The sequence below is a fragment of the Sinohyriopsis cumingii genome, chromosome 6 (genome assembly GCF_028554795.1).
Source record: "Sinohyriopsis cumingii isolate HCF-2022 chromosome 6, ASM2855479v2, whole genome shotgun sequence".
NCBI classification, from domain to species: Eukaryota; Metazoa; Mollusca; class Bivalvia; order Unionida; family Unionidae; genus Sinohyriopsis; species Sinohyriopsis cumingii.
The window spans coordinates 97861923-97879486 of NC_142966.1; the positions used below are offsets into that span (position 1 = coordinate 97861923).

The window sequence follows — 17564 nt, forward strand, 5'->3', positions numbered from 1 at the left end:
TCAATGACTGCTGGTTTGAATAAACGACTACCACTGTATAAAGCATTTTGTGCGTGTGCTTCACAATTACAGGCGTAACTGTTTCAGTATAGTTTCAACATTTTTTGGGATTCGAATTTTTTTGAAAATAAAATTATAAAAAATAAAAAATAAAAGATTTGTTCCAGTGTCCGGTTATTAAACATATTCATCTATTAAAAATAACCACAGCATAGTATAGGTATTACTCGTATCAGTTAGAATAAACAACACACACACACACACACACACACACACACACACATATATATATATATATATATATATATATATATATATATATATATATATAAATAAGCAAATTTTCATTTCCTTATGCTCAGTCGTATTTGCTGCTAGCAATATTTATAACAAAGTGAAACAGCGGTATCTCTTTTGGTCCGTGTCGGTTCGTCAGTTAGCATGCCTGTCGGCATTTCTGTCTGTCACTCATATCGTCGCAAGCCAAAGGCACATATCCGGGAATAACAGCATAATGGATTTGCGCCCGTATCTCACGACTGTGTTTCTGGATCTACGAGAGGACATCTAGAACAAATCGACAATTATGGAGAGAGAGAGAGAGAGAGAGAGAGAGAGCTTCTTCATTTAAAACAAAGTTTCATGTTCAAATATTAACTTTGTATTTTGTATGTGGTATAAATAAAAATATATGTATAGTATGTACGTTGTACCTTTGACACAGCACTTGTTGCATATATTTTTATTAAAAATAAACTCGGCAAACGTCGTTTCCCACGAGTTAACCCGTTCTACACTAGTTCGGAAAATGTGTTAATGAGTTGTGGGTGTTATATGTCACTTGTAACATGATTTTAGCCGCCAGGAAGATGAAGCTAATGAAAAAAGCGGCGCTAGGCTGATATATATATATATATATATATATATATATATATATATATATATATATATATATATATATATATATATATATATATCATCTCTTGAACGCTGGGTAAAGGCTCTACCTAGACTTTACATTATAGAGTTTTACCTTTCCCTTTTTTAGTAAGAGAAAATACTTTATTACATTTTAAAGACTTGAATTAAGTATTACAATGCAATCACTTGAATGTTTAAAGACATTATGGTATTGATTCAATTTTCACTCGATGGCATTTTGTATTCATTTTATTATATAATATAAATTATGAAATAAATATTGCATAAGGGATTGTTTTAACTTTATTGCAAACTTGGATAAACTTGTAATCGGAGTATAGTCTTACTGGACGATTCTCTACCAACTGCTTTGTCAAAAAAAATTGTCAGAAATAAAATACCTTATAAGTTATAGAAGATGATATTGTAGTATTTAAGGTCAAACATTCAAATTTTTGCTTTTGCTACAAAACAATTTTGGTTTGAATATTGGATTCTTAATCATTTAGGCTATCTTTAACTCATCCGATATTTAACTATTTACATTAATATTCTAAAAGACAGTAATTCTAGAATTGTGTAAAAAATGCTTAGCCTTGAATAATGTAATAATTTTAAACTTATTTCTATATCTAAACTAGATCACTTTATGTGTGTTAATTTTTCTATATCGAGTGTTGTGAGATTTAAAAAAAAGCTCTTCCTAGCCTTCACAATATAGAGTTTTTCTTTTTCCTTTTACAGTTCGAACCCAGTAAATCACACGAGCGACGTAACCGTCTGTATGGCAAGGAATGACACCTTCATGAAAGAGGCCACAAACGCTCTCTCTCTCTCTCTCTCTCTCTTGATCCGACAAATAAATAGGGGTGTGGTGTTGAAAAGAAATGCACATAAATAATCATCACATAATAATGTGGTGAATGTACCGGCACAAGTTATTTTGATGGCAGTAATATTGGACGATTGGTTTTGTTTTCGGTCTTCTGGATCCAACGCCATTGTTTAGCGTATAATAGGCTATATATGGCGGCCAGTGTATCTGTGGGACGAAAAACCCGGAAAAAACCCAAAGAACAAGCGATACACAGGAAGCTACTGGCAAATCTTCTCACATACCATCTCTGGTTAAGGTGGGACTCGAATCCACGCGGACCGGAAACGCATTAGACCATTCAGCCACCAAGGGCCCCCAAATTCTGGATATTTGAAAAAATGATCCTCGAAGGAACTGAAACTCCACTGGGCGAAATGAATTTCCAGCAATTCAAGAAAAGACCATATCTTCATTTTAGCTCTCTAGTGTTTACACCAGTTTTGATATTTTTCAGCGATAACAAGATTTTCAAAGTAGCTGATGTGGCACACATACTGGATGTTATCACCATTTTCATTTAATTTCATTTAGTACACATCATTAAATGTCTTTTCGCAAACTCCGTAAAATAATTATCATTCATTCAGATTCAGATTCTGAAATACAGTCGTCATGGCAGTCATATAGAATGAACGACTGACGCCATGAAATACAGTCGTCATGGTAGTCATATAGAATGAATGACTGACACCATGAAATACAGTCGTCATGGCAGTCATATAGAATGAACGACTGACACCATTATGATTAGGACCAACACATGTATCATAAAAAGGTCTGTTGGTGACAAACCCATGATGATATATCTACCCATTTGGAGAGGAGTAGATATACTACAAGGGAATTGTCATAATAAGATGTTCCTGATAACTGCTATGGTGGTCATATTGAACGTCGTCAGATCAACACTATTTTCACGTAAGACCTTACAACCAACTATACATCACAAAACGTATTCTGGAGAAAAACCCACGTGAATGTGACTTTTTATTCAAGAAGATTGGTGATAATGTTATTCTATGTACAATGTGTGTTTAACTTACGATAGGCGTTTAAACCCAGCTTGATTCGATAGGCGTTTAAACCCAGATTGATACGATAGGCGTTGAAACCTAGCTTGATTCGATAGGCGTTTAAACCCAGCTTGATACGATAGGCGTTTTAACCCAGCTGGATACGATAGGCGTTTAAACCCAGCTTGATTCGATAGGCGTTTAAACCCAGATTGATACGATAAGCGTTTAAACCCAGCTTGATACAATAGGCATTTAAACCCAGCTTGATACGATAGGCGTTTAAACCCAGATTGATAGGTGTTAAAACCCACCTTGATACGATAGGCGTTTAAACCTAGCTAGACACGATGGGTATGGAGAAAACACCATGTCTGTGCAACCATCCCCGTATGAGTAATAGCGATAACAATCTTTTTAAGATGGCCACCGTGGCCGACGTATTAGGCGTTTAATCAACAGCATTTTCTTTTAGGACAAATTAGACATTAATTACACAATGTATAGTTTCTTCTGTGCAAATCTGAAATAATGTATCCTAAATGAATAATGTTTAACAAATAGTATCGGTAGTTTACAAAAGTACTGGGGGGAAAAGCGAGTGATGTTACACGAAAGAGGGTTGTTACTGTGTTTCCCATCTATGAAATGAATCCAAATTAAATTTTCTTCCTTCATGCTTATAATTCATAATATTGTGAAGGCCAGTGCTCAGATTGAACCAGCAGGGTCTACTTTATGCCATATCTCCACTGCTTTGGTCCACAAATGTACATAGATATTTTAAAAATCAACGTTAGCCAGAAAAGTAGGGCATGATAACCATAATGTTTTTGTATCGCACCAACGTAAATGACAAAGGTGAATCCACATATCAAGATTAATGACAATGTATGCAATGACATCGAATAAAGTATGACATGAAATGAAGGGAAAACAAAATAGGCATGGAACAGCCTAACCAGCGAATTATCTCAATTCTCTAATCCCGTTTTTGACATATGGACCACTTATGTTGGTGGGGGGGGGGGGGGGTCAGAGCTCATTACATATCGAAAATAAAACTCATTTAATCTCGTTAAAATGTTCAACGCACGTCCCCAGGCTGAGTAAAATCGAAATGTATTTATCAATAAAACCGGCTGTGAAAGGTCAGAGAAAACTGATTAGAAAAGTACGTGTATACCACTTCCACATACAAGAAGCTATCAAACTGGTGATTACAAATGTGAGCACACCCGCCAAATTGTATTACTGTATATATAAAGGTGTTTGTGATAACGATGACCTACCTTTTCTCATAGTTATTAGTAACGACGAAGCAGAATTATCGATAGGATTGGTCAGTGGTCACTAGTTATTGTTGTTGTTATAGGGTTTAAGGCCATTTTCAGCACAAGATAGGCTATACATGGCTGCCAGTATTAATGGTGGAGGAAGAACCCTGTAAGACCCCAGAAAGAACCAAACATTCTTATACTCCTTCTTGAGAAGTACAGTGAGTGTTGTTTAGTCGTCTGAAAATGGCAAGGACAAAGCAGACTGAAAATATTTGAGGAGAGGTAGAAAGGGACATTTGTTTTTTTCATACTAACATCTATTATAATTTAGATTTTTGCATTTACCATAACATTTCAATTATTCTGCACCGCTGCATATCATTAATCCCGGCTGGGATTATATGCGACAGCGCAGAGTGAGTTTGAATTCACTTAGTCTTTGCTGCAAACAGTTTTGTTTGCACTTTATGTTTCATGTATTTTGCATTATTGTAGTATCACTATAAGATTTAGAGAAAAAGTAAAAGGGGTTGACCGGCTCTAAATTACACAATCACATAGAGAAGTTTTTGAATTCGCATTTATAGTATCGTGTAACCCACGCACATAATTCAGAACAAAAAAGGAAAACAAAATGGATCCAGATGAAGGTCAAACTGAACCAGTCAGATCCAAGATCAGACAATATTTTCATGCTGTGTATGAAGATAATAGGATGATAGTTAACCACCCGGCTGGGTGTCAGACCATCGACTTCGAAGGCGCCACCAACTCGCCAAGACAAAGTGAAGTTTTGATGGCACTTCACCATATGGGGATAGATATAGGGAAGATTGAAGCCCTACAAAACGGAGGTCTTAATAAATTTGTGATCTACCCAAAAGGAGGAATACCCTTATTAAAAGAGGAAGAAATAAGCGTAAAGGGGATGACAGCCCAAGTTTACAAAGCAGCCCCCTTTATAAGAACCATGGAACCACGATTGACGGAAATCAACGTGATGGGACTCCCCATGGAGGTAGATAGCCAAGAATTGGTGGATAAAATAAAAAAGAAGACAGGAGTGAGCGTTGTCACACACAAAATGGCGACTGTATGGGGTTTCGCCCCCATCAAGTCAGGAAATAGACTCCTATACGTAAGCAGAGAAGATGCCAAGAAGATCCCGATCTTCTTCTATGTTTTGGGCTTCCGTCTGAAAACATGGTACAGGGGGAGCGAACAAGATCGAGTTTGCCCCATGTGCCACCAAAAAGGACACGGACCTAGAGACTGCCAAGGGGAATGGAGAGACCCAAACAACAAGAGGAAACATATGCCAGTAAAGCGTCAGGACAAGGGCAGAAAACCACACCCCTGCAGCCAAAACAACAACAACAACAACAACAACAACAACTACAAAAGCAACAGGAAGAGATCCTCAATCTGATAAGACAGGTTAGAGAGGAAAAAGAAAAAGAAAGAGAAGAGGAAATACAAGTTCTACCCGAGCTAGAAATCACAAAAATAGAAGGGCACAAGACATTGGAGTGGGAGAATTACCTGAGCCCAAACAAAACGTCAAAAGCAGGTGTGCTAAACGAAGAAGAGATAACTACACAAAATAGATTTGCCATCCTAGAGAACATACACATAGAAGATAGCCCACAGACGGATACCCCCCTGACATCGACGCCCATGCCCAAGAGAAAGAGGGCGAAAAGAAACTCGGAAGCCATATCACCACAGGAAAAGTCAATACAACGTAAAAAAATAAACAGGGAAAGAAAACTGTAGAAGCCGAAATAGAGAAAATTCAAGAAGAAGAAGACTCAGAAATTGAAAGTGAGGGAGAAGATATGGGGCGAAACGAATCGGAACTGGAAACGGAAAATGACACGGAAATGGAGGAAGATAACGGACAGATAATATCAACAACAGAATCGATACAAACTTTGAACACAGAGTCAGAGAGTACGATCCAAACAACAGTGACAAGTGCAGGGGAAACACAAAATAGTACAATTACATCAGAGGGGGGTGGGGAAACCAGTGCCCCTCCTACAGACTGTTCACAAACAAGTTTATAACACAAAAATCAATAATAATTTGTAAAAGAATAGAATAATTTAGAACAATAAAAAAAAGGAAAAAAAAGCGACACCCTGGGAAGAGACAAGAATGGAAGGAAAAAACTTACAGTTCTTGTCTATAAATATAAATGGTATAAATAGGGAAAAAATCTTTAAATTCCCTAAAGATCTAAACTATGATGTATTGTTAATACAAGAGACGCATAACGGTTTTAAAGACAATACAAAAATAATAATGGAAAGTTACCTAAATGGAATCTTATTAATTAGTGATTACGAACACACAGATGTTAAAGGAGGGGTGGCAGTTTTAATCAAAAATAAAAAAAGTTTGACATGGGAAAGAATAGAAGTAGATAAGGTTTTTAACGGTAGGATGATACATATTACAATAGAGGATGTGCACATAATTAATATATACATGCCAGCAAATAGGGAACATAAAAAATTATTCTTAGAGAATTTAAATAAATATATAGAGAAATATGCAACAGGAAATATAATTATGGGGGCGATTTTAACTGGGTGGGAGAAAATATAGATAGGGAGGGAGATCTAGCACCAAACGACATTAGAATCAAACCGGATATGGACTTTTTTATCAAAAAATATAAATTAACGGATGTGTACCGAGTACAGAACTTATTAAGGAAAGAATATACTTATAATTATAAAATAAATAAAGGAAGCCGCTTAGACAAATTTTACTGTAACAACTATGATGAAAATGTATACAAAGAAACGAATATCACAGATTTTAAAATATCCGATCATAAACTTATTAATATGACTGTAATTTTTAAAAATAGAATAAAATGGGGGCATGGAAGATGGATGATAAATAATTCAATTTTAAAAGATACGGATTTTATACAAAGGGTAAAGAAAGAGATAGAAGATTTTAAGAATAGGGAATATGTTGATATAATATTAGAATGGGAAAAACTTAAAGTCAAACTAAAAAAACTAGCGATTGAACACTGTAATTTAAAAAATAGGAAACTGAAAACAGAAAGAGAAGCGATCAGATACCAACTACAAAAAAAAAACAAATGCTAAGGATATAGAGACCAATTTAAAAAACAGATTGGAAGAAATAAATAAAATAGAAAGTAGGGGTAGAGAAATTAGGGCAGGGAAATTTACGGGGATATATAAAAAAGCAGAGGGATTATATAAAAGAGAAGAGAAAAGAATGGGGGGAGATAAATTTATGGAGAAGGTCAAAATCAACACAACAACAACAACAACAACAACAACAATAATGGAAAAACAGGAAGTTATGGATCATATTAAAAACTATTATGCAACACTGTATACGTCTCAAAAAATATCAGAGAATGAAATTGCTGATTACTTACAAGATATACCATGTGAAAAAATTAATGATAATTTTAAACAAATATGTGATGATTTTATATCACAAGAAGAAATTTTAGACAGTATAAATACAATGAATAAGGGAAAATCTCCAGGGGGAGATGGACTCTCTGCAGAATTCTATATGACATTTTGCGGAGAGCTGTTGCCCATTCTTGAATGGTTATATAACAATATATTTTTAAGAAATAATGAAATGTCGGAAACGATGAAAGAAGGGGTCATCATTTTAATATATAAAGGCAAAGGGGATAGGGAAGAACTAAAAAATTGGAGGCCCATCTCCCTCCTTAATACGGATTACAAAATATTAAGTAGAATCCTAAGCAATAGGCTAAAAAAGGGGATAGGTGGAATAATAAATGTAAACCAAACGTGTGGGCCCAAAAATAGGGACATACAAAAAAACATATTAAGTATAACTGCAATTTTAGAACATGTACAAAATAAGGGACAGAAAGTTGCTATGGTACTTTTTGATCAAGAAAAAGCCTTTGATAGAATAGAGCATAACTATATACAGAAAGTCCTGGAAAAATTTGGCTTCGGAGAACCTTTCCGGAAATGGACAAAAATTTTATATAATAACATAACTTCAAGAGTTCAAAATAACGGAGCCATGACAGAACAATTTGACATTAAAAGATCGGTGCGGCAAGGATGCACACTATCGATGCTATTACACGTGATAGCAATTGAAATGCTCAGTATCAGTGTAAAACTAAATAAAGGAATTAAAGGTATAAATGTTCCAAATATCAAAGAGGAAGTGAAAATGTTACAACATGTAGATGATTGCACTAACTTTTTAGGGGACCCGAAATCCTTTGAGAACCTTATAAAGGAATATGAAAAATTTGGAAGAGCATCGGGGTCAAAAATAAATCATGATAAAACAGAAATTTTAGAGATAGGCAACTGGCGCGGTAGGCTTTCCAGCATACCAGCCCATATGTTTAAAGATACTGTTAAAGCACTTGGTGTGTACTTTGGCAAAAATGAAGAAAAGGAAAACTGTAAAAAAAAGGAATGTGAGATAAAAAGAAATATCGATATCTGGGCACTTATGCCGTTATGTTTAATGGAACGGGCACAGGTGGCCAAAACATATATGTATACAAACTTGAATTATATTATGAAGTCTACTAACATCAGTAACATAATTTTAAATAATATAGATAAACTTATAATTAAATATATATGGGATTTTAAATTACATTATGTTATAAAAGAAACATTATACAAGGCGAAAGAATCAGGGGGAATAGGGTTACCAAGCCCCATAATTTTAAAAGTTACCAATATTTTAAATAGATTTAAACGACTGAGTGACGAACCTAAATTACCATGGGAGGGGATATATATATATATTGGTTTGGTTTCGTTTTGCGGAACAGGGAGGGAATATATAAAAATAACAAATTAATGAAACTTTTAGAAACACCTAGAAAATATAAGAGTATAAGAGATCTATTAATGAAATATAGGGACACAAAAGAATTTTGGGACCAGGACGAAAAACTCTCATATAAATGGATTCGGAATGACGTAACCAAAAATATACAAAGTAAAGTTGAACGTGAAAATTTATATGTGAACTGGAAAAAGTCATGGGGGCACTGGTCACAATTAGGATCTTTAAAAATACAAAGCCTCGCCTTCAAATACATGCATGATGCGTGGTTGACGGGAGAGGTTGCAGCGAGACGGCACATGGTCGGAGTACCGCCTAAATGTCCGCTGTGTAAAATAGGAATGTACAATAAAAAACACGTAATGTTATATTGTAAGGAAACAGAAGTTGATAGGAAAAAAATAATTGATGAAATTAACTTAAAGAGTAAATTTAAACCACAATGTATATTATATCTTGATGGTGATTTAGGCAAAGCAACTTTATATAAAATTTCAAGTTTTATTGTTAATAATATTAAGAAATGTGGCCCAATCAAATTTTAACCTAGGGAATACCTCAAGAGGGAAAGTACAGATAATGATGCCTTGGGGCTATGTCACATGGCGCTACGCGAAGTGAACAGGCCCATGGCAGAATCTGGAAAGGAACCCCTCTTGAAAAAATAAATTTTAACTGAATTTCTATCTCTTCTATCACTAACATCAACAAAAAATCTATGTGAATTGAAATTGGATTTTAAACTTAAATTTAAATTTAAAACTTATCTAAAATTTAAAAAAGGAAATGTATAAAATCAGAATTTTGGTTTGCAACTCAAATCAATATTAGGGAAAAAAAAATTTTTTTTTTTTTTTTTTTCCTCTCTCTACGATTGAACCAATTTTGAGATATTTCTAATTAAAAGATAGACCTGTTCCATGGGGGAGAAGCATAATAATTAAAAAAAATGTGAACTCCTCATGGTGCTCAGCCTAATCTTATTAAGAAAGGTGATTTAACACATACATAAGAATCAATAAGATTCAAAAAATAAGGGGATATCACCGTTCTTCAAAATTCAAAACGTATAAAAAGAATTTCCGTTGTATATGAATACGGAGTATAATAGAAAACTTATGCACTACAAGAATTTGATCCAACAAGCTATCCCAACAAAAACACATTATAGCATACATAACCGATAGCACAAACATATAACAAACATGGGATGTAGGAGACCCTAGCAAGGTCACAGAGAAAACGAAAAAGAGGAAGTTTAACCGAGAGGATAATCTAAATCACTCTCGGAGATACTCCTCTATAGATACACTAGGGATTGAATAAATACCCTAACTCCTAAATTCACGTTACAGAAACGATGAAATAATACATTACAACATATCTGGGGGAATACAAAAACACATAAATAATTTATGTAATTAGGAAAGGGGGGGGGGGCATCTGTCTGGTGCCCCAATTAAAAAAAAACAGAAAAAACCACCGACCCATGAGAAGCCACCTGCAAGCTTTCTCACATATCCATATTGGTGGTCACTAGTAATTTCGCACTGGCGATATCACACAAGTAATAATGACCGCTGGATTATTCAAACATGTTTTAAAACGGTTTTCCACAAATCGGTTTTTAGTGGGCTCGCTCGGATTCAGGACGTGTAGCAATAGTTTCTAGATGGCCAATGTCACGTCTGTACTAGATATCAGATATCTCATCATTTTCATAGAGGGTCAACTATACATCATAAGATTGTTACAGGAAGCTAGATAATGTTACAAATAATTTCTATCATAATGATGATGATGGTGGTGGTAGTTGTGGTAATGATGATGGTGGTGGTAGTGGAGGTAGTGGTGGTGGTGGTGGTGCTGCTGCTGCTGATGATGATGATGGCAAGGATAGTTTAATAATTTGTCCATGAGGATAATGCTAATGTGGTGGTAGGGACAGTGACATCACTGGGGGAGGGGGTGCAGGGGGCGCGGACCGCACCGGGTGACACCATCAGAGTGGTGACACCAAAATGATTGTCTATAAAAAAAATTGAATTTTTGTGCAGAAAGGATGTCAATGGGGTGTGTGTGTGTGTGTGTGACGCTATGAATTACTTGACATGAATGTCTATAACATTTTTCAATGTGTGTGCAGGAAGGAGGTCCATGGGGGTGACACCATGAGTTACCGCATTGGGTGACACCAACCCTAGTGACGCCACTGAGTAGGTAGTAGTAATCAAACGATTAGTATAACGCTCTTTTCTCCAATGACAATTGTATGCTGGAGCTATTTGCCTAAAACTTTCAACTTGAACGGTTTTTACTTTTTTCATAATATGCCCTGAGTAGAAAATTGCGAAAATTTCGGTGACGTAGAACGTCCTGATAGGTAGATAGACAGAAAGACAGATTGAAAGTAAGGGCGTTAGTTTAGTTAGATAGGTAGGTATAACGAACGTCTCACATTAAATCTTTTAAATTCAATAAGTAATACTACACGTTCCCCAAACCACCCATGTATTGTCACACTAGCGATCATATTACAGTTTTGAAAAAAAACACCTTTGTATTTATGTTAACGATGAGCGAAGCTTGTGGAACCTGCAATATGTTTCTAACAACAGTAAGGCATTTCCACGATTTATTTAAAAAAAAAAAAAAAACAAGATGAGAAGAGGAAAATGTAACTCATTCTAGACAATATAAATTAAAATATAAATCAGAGACATGCAATCAGATTGCTATCCAAAAAGGAAATTGTTGTCAAAACAACTCTTAACCAGACTTAAAACACTCTTTTTTCTTTGTTAACTAGATACATGTACCGTCAATATATCTACGCTGTCTAGTTTGTGCTATCTTATAAAGCATGAGCATAGATAACGTTCATTGGTTGCTGACGAAATTTAAGGAAGTTAGTTTCGAAGGGTTATCTCCAGTCTGAATTACAAAGTATCCCCGATGCAAATAGCTATTGTATAAACACATAATTAAGTCTCTCTCTCTCTCTCTCTCTCTCTCTCTCTGACAAGCCAAGCAGGCCACAACCTTTATAATCTGACATATTTTCGTTTGCTTGTCAAGACTGTACGTACGTAATTAGTCTTCGGTCTCTTTCTTATCTGAGCGTAGTGCGCTGCCATGTTCCGGAAACGAGTTATTGCTTGAATCGCACACACATTCACGTCAAAATCACCACAATATAGATTTTAAAATGAACTAAGTTCGCGAGATTAACAACCGTGCGATTTTCGTCTTGCCTTTAGATAGGGAGGACAAGGGGGTGGCAACCAGGGATATAGGGGGTGGCAACCAGGGATATATCCAAGCAACACTTTTTAAGTTTATAAAAGAAAAAAAAATTGTTTGAACAAGAGGCCCGGGTGTTTCTTACCCAGAGCCCGTGATCGCTCTCTACGGCCCTACCTTTACATGACAGCAAATTTCATTTTGTCGATAGGCATTTGGCTCTGACACTATACCCCATAATAAATATCCAAATGTCACAAATGGGGCTGAAAGGTTAGGGTAAACTATAGGTTGGTTTGAAATATCATGAAGTATCGTTTTCTATTTGAATCGATACGGTTGCATCAACGATTGCTTTAACCTGCGTCGTTGTACTGTATTTCCCATGGTACGTAAATAATTCATGACGAAACTTGATCTCGTTATCGAGGGCTATCGCGGGCAAATATTGTGATGTGAATGTCCATATCTAAAACCTAAACTATTTATAGGTTTTTATGTAGTGGAAAGTTTTCTCTCTCTCACCTCTCCTCTCCCCCCCACCCCATATCTGTGTGCAGCGAAACCTAGGCATTCATTGTTGACAAAGACCTGATATGATTAGGCATCAAAGATAAATTATTAAAACCCATTCTCTGCGGATGTCATTCTGTTCTTAGATATACCTATGGTTAAGGCTTCACATTTCGATCGTAGCTATGTATAAATCAATAAATCATATTATCACAATTAGAATTCGTGTCCCCTCGTTTAACTTTAAATGTTTTCTATCATTAAATTTAACAGTTTTTTTCTTTCTTCTTCTATTGTATCTTAACTCATTTTACTTCAACTGGTGCCACATTTTATTATCTGGATCTTCGTATAAATGAAGTAAAAGGTTGACTTTGCAAATATTTGTTAAACTTTTTAAGCTGTCGCTGAGAATTAACCTTTTCCTTTCTTTCCCAATGTCATTCTTCAAAGTTGTTCACTATGACTAAGTAAAGTAACAGTACATACCATGGCTGAACCCTGATGCTTGTGTTGGACGAAATCTTGATTGGCGTTTAACAAGGAGTGTTATCGGTCGATGCCATATTGGTCTTGTTTGGAACGTTTAGCAAGAGAGGTGTGAATAAAGTCAAAAATGAAAATTCAATTAATTGCACTTGATCAGTAGTTAATCTCTCTCTCTCTCTCTCTCTCTCTCTCTCTCCAGCGAAGCTTAAGCATTGAGTGCTGACAAACACTTTGATATATTATATACATAGGTAGCAAAGATACATAATTAAAAATCATGGCACAGTAAAAGAAAGGAAACGGATGCAGTAAATTGATATCCCCCCCCCCACCCAGAAGCTGTGGGCGGTGGCTGTATGCCATTGTTTGACACTAACGCTCATTTGTTAGCTGGAAGAATTTGTAGCGGAAGATAGGGTAGGGAGCTTTATGCGTTATACGGGTCTCAAGAGAAGATTTCTGAGGATGGTGTTCCGGATCCAATTCACGTTAAAGTGTCCGTAACAAAAAGTGTCAAAATCTATGCAAGGCATTACTTACCTCGATCGATTCGTCACTTATTGATGTATCTGTTGCTTCCGCTGGCAAACACAGGAAAGATGTCTATAAGGTTCCAGTATGATTAAATCAAGATCTACTCATTTTAAATAGTCTGACACACACCGATAACGGTCCCTGTGCTAGTGACTTTAGGAATTCCCGGTCCTCTTGTCTTAAATAATCTATAATCGTAAGCGCTGCATTTCGTGTTAAGGAAATATATCGTTAGAAACATTAGATTATATTAGACTCTCTGCACTTTATAAATGTGAAAGCTGTAATCTGATTAGTGAATCAAAAAGTCAACAGAACATAGCCTCGTATCGATCTCTTGTTGGGTCTCCGTTGTGTCGGAGATCCCAATTTTAATCAAGATTATCAAGTTTAATTCTTTCAAGTTCACTGCGAATTGACAGGTCATAAAGCAAGCTACCCACCCACCTCCCAAGCTAATTGGGTTGGTCAGGTTTAGGGTACAAAATCAGTATTGTGTACAAAGTCGTCGTTCAAGAAAGCTGTAACATTGGACAGTCCATTTAGTACGTATTAAAAACAATCAGCCATTTTCTACACACACACACACACACACACACACACACACACTTGTTGCACTGTGTACTTTTCATATCTCATCCTCAGTGCGTATTCACGTTTTATCTTCATACCCACCCCTATTTCATAGTTCTACAATTTTAACAGCATTGGAAATAATGAGGTTAGAATTTATAAAGTGATGAATGAAATGACTAAGTTTTGTGTATATTTTTATATCCTTGAAGCTTTTTTTTTTAAAATTGGTAAGGGGTACAAACAAAACTGAAGGTGTGCAAATACTATGGATTTTTTTATGTGCGCTAAGTCACATATATGTGTATATACTGTATACGCAGCATTGCGAAACCGTCCTTGTCAATTCTCTATGCTAATTGTTAACTGAGTTGAAGGGGTAGCATGCGTCTATTCTACTACATGTCATTCTTAGCATGTGTGGGCACGTGTGAAACTGATTAAAGTCGCACTTCCATACCTATACCGTAAATTTTGCATCAACAGTAAATATAATCCAGTATTCTAAGTTTAAAACGTATATGTCCTTGTAAGGCCGCTGTGTTAGCTGAGTTAAACATATCATTCTTTTTATAAATAAAAAAGATCAACGAAGAGACAAAGCAAACATTTTTATTGCTATGTATTTATTTGTATGTCACAAACTTCTGCGTATTTGCTCTGGCGTTTTTCGTTATCTTGCTTCTGTGAATACGAACCGTAATCAAATATTTTATTTACATAAATTTATTATTAGAACTATCAATTCGACGTCCTCTTTTCTTGACCCAGTTTAGTACCTGTAGAGTCCATGGGATATACATTTTCGCCTGGAAGTTGTTTGCTGACATTTAAAGTGCCGAGCATTCAACAATCACGACTGAATTGATTTGGTTAAGATATACTAGTATTAAATTGTGGCGAAACAAGCAATACTTAATTTAATCTTTGTATATGAGCTTACATTACAATGTAGACATAAAACTCTAAATCAGTCCAAGAGTAATGCATGTTCAGTTCATTTGAATTGGTAATTAGATATGTCTCGTGCTCGTTCTATTAAGAATGGATTCAAATCACGTGAACAGTCAGCACCATATAAAATGGAGTCTTCAAGTGTTTTCATTCATTAATTAACACATTAGCCCCTAGCGACGACTTAACGGGGCAGGAGGTAGTAGCCTACCTGTAGCGTCATGGTCATGCATGATACACTAAAGTGGTGGTATTATAGAAAGGTAGACAGATGTAGCTCTAAAATGATACAAAATAATATGGAATATCTAGTTGCACTACAAAATACAGATAAAAAACCTCATTTTTTTGACCCGACTTTTTTCTCCCAAAATTCGTCCTTGGTCGGAATCCGATTTTGTGTCCGGATTTTAAAGTAGGATAAGATGGGCATTTGGAGCAAAGAGTGGTCTCCATACAAAAATAATGGCTCCGTTTAGCAAAAAAAAAATTAAATTTTTTTTTTTTTTACCCTTCTTCTCATGCGCGAGCCAAATAGTCAATGAAAATCGACGATTCTAACACAACTAGGTAGTACGTTATTGAAAGATGACCGGGGATTTGGTGTTTTCGAGTCTACTCAGAAATAACTTTCAAAATTTGTTTCCTGCTCGATTTTCAGGCGAAAGTGACAAAAAGCTCATGGGGTTAATGTGTTAACGGTTAAAATCTAGTTTACGTATATCATATACTTCCAAAGATATATTTAATGTGCGTATTTGAGTGAAATGAGTAATATCTGGGTGTATTTAAGTAAACAGACGTGCCGTATTTTGTTATTATGTGCTCACGTACTACTTGGTCTTACCCCCCTCCCCCCGACGCAAACTTCAAATCCCGCTCCCCCTCCATGCGTTCGTACTAAATGGACGGCCCCAAGTGTATATTTTGTGATAATTATTCTAATCTTCCATCTTTCCTTCTCTCCATTCGTTATAAAATTATTAAAAAACCCAATTGAAATGAAAATTCTTCTTTATAGCTGATCAGTCAGATTACCTACAAATAATTACAGATATAACTTTCGCCGCACTTATATTTTCTTTTACATACGAAGTACATTTGTTTGAAAGGTTGCCACCCATAATTGTATTAGACAAGATAAATATGTAATAAAATATGTATAAACCATTTTTTAATTCGTAAATCGCTTCTCTCACTGGCGACGATTTTATGCCTAGAACTACTTTCAGAGATGCGTAAAGATTCGGAATTTCTTAATAGTTACATCGTTATCTTAAAGACAACAACAACAATGAATCTTGAAGACGGAGTGATTATTTCTTTTTATAATGAGTTGTGTAGGTTTACTCCACTATTTCTACAGCTATATTTTCACGCATTGGTATAAGAAACTCGTAATTTACCTTGAAAGTTTACTCGGGTCTTTTGTTTATTAAACAGAACCATATTTTTTAAAAAAAATATATCATTTAAACCTATCATGTGCTGAGCAAATTTACAATCATACCAGAGAGTACATGAATATTAGTACGAGTTTTCTCTGACCATTCCCATCCGATTTGAGAGAGTGTGACACTGTGTTGGGATGGGAGATCAGAGTACATTGCCTATCGAAATGTTAGAATTCGCCAAAACCGCGTTGTCGGAATTGGGTAGTCTCTGACTGACTGCCTGTATGAAATCAATAGGAAGATGCTTCATCTTCTCAGTAATTGTGAGTATAACATTCGTTATGTCTTTGATTCGTTTATATACAAAAGGAAACTATACCCGATGTAATACGAAAAAGCCCAAACCCCTCCAATGTTGTTGTAAAATAAATTAGAAAATATAAATTAAGGTCGAATAATGTTTGTAGAAAGAAAAAAAAAAACAGAAACAACCAACCGCCTCCCTCGCCCCCAACAACAACAAAACAACAAAAAATAAACCCAAAACAGAACATAAAATATAGAAGAAAAAAATAAAGAACATCTTTTTCAACATTTATTTCAGGTTCAACGACCAGCATCTTTGCTAGCCAAGGTTCCGATAACCTATTTACACCTTGGCGGGTCAATCCGGTATTTCATGCGTTAACTAGCTACATCTACTGGCTTTCCCGAGTTGCCTCCCTTATTATGTACCGCTAAGAACCCAATAGAACAGCGTAAAAGAGCATCGACTGAAAAGGAGACTTCGTTAGATGGCAAAGGATAGATTCGAAAATTGTCCCCAGCCAAATTTATTGACTTAAAGCTATTGCGTGACTTTTCAAGATATTAATATTTGCTAATTAATGATATGAATATATTTTTG

General features: G+C 35.6%; 1 protein-coding gene across 1 annotated transcript in view; it reads right to left on the reverse strand.

Moving 5' to 3' along the window:
• Positions 1-13949, reverse strand: part of LOC149797519 (uncharacterized) — a 31624-nt gene extending 17675 nt beyond the window's left edge. Inside the window, exon 1 of the mRNA XM_089962374.1 lies at positions 13743-13949. The gene's annotated coding sequence lies outside the window, so the exon portion shown is untranslated. The remainder of the gene's footprint in view (positions 1-13742) is intronic.
• Positions 13950-17564: the final 3615 nt, after the last annotated feature.